Source organism: Penaeus monodon, chromosome 31 (assembly GCF_015228065.2).
Source record: "Penaeus monodon isolate SGIC_2016 chromosome 31, NSTDA_Pmon_1, whole genome shotgun sequence".
NCBI classification, from domain to species: Eukaryota; Metazoa; Arthropoda; class Malacostraca; order Decapoda; family Penaeidae; genus Penaeus; species Penaeus monodon.
The window spans coordinates 9,856,146-9,856,439 of record NC_051416.1 but is presented as its reverse complement, the minus strand read 5'-3'; positions in this window follow the sequence as shown (position 1 = coordinate 9,856,439).

Genomic DNA, 294 nt, shown 5'->3' with positions numbered 1-294 from the left:
CTGCTCAGATACTGTATAGCATATTTATTGAGGACTTTGGAACTGAATCCAAGGACCCATTTGCTATTCCCCTAAATATGCTTCAATTGCCCTTAATGATAATTAGTGAGCACTTAGAAGTCCTTGATGGTCCAACTTTGACCTAACAAGAATCTCTTACTTATTTCGGCTTTATGATGCTTTCAATATACTAAATGGTCTATGAAAGTTATATTTAGGATGACCCAAGTTAAAAAGAAAAGAGGTATGGTTAGTGCACGCATTAGCATCGTGAAGGAGTGAACTAAAGGGTTG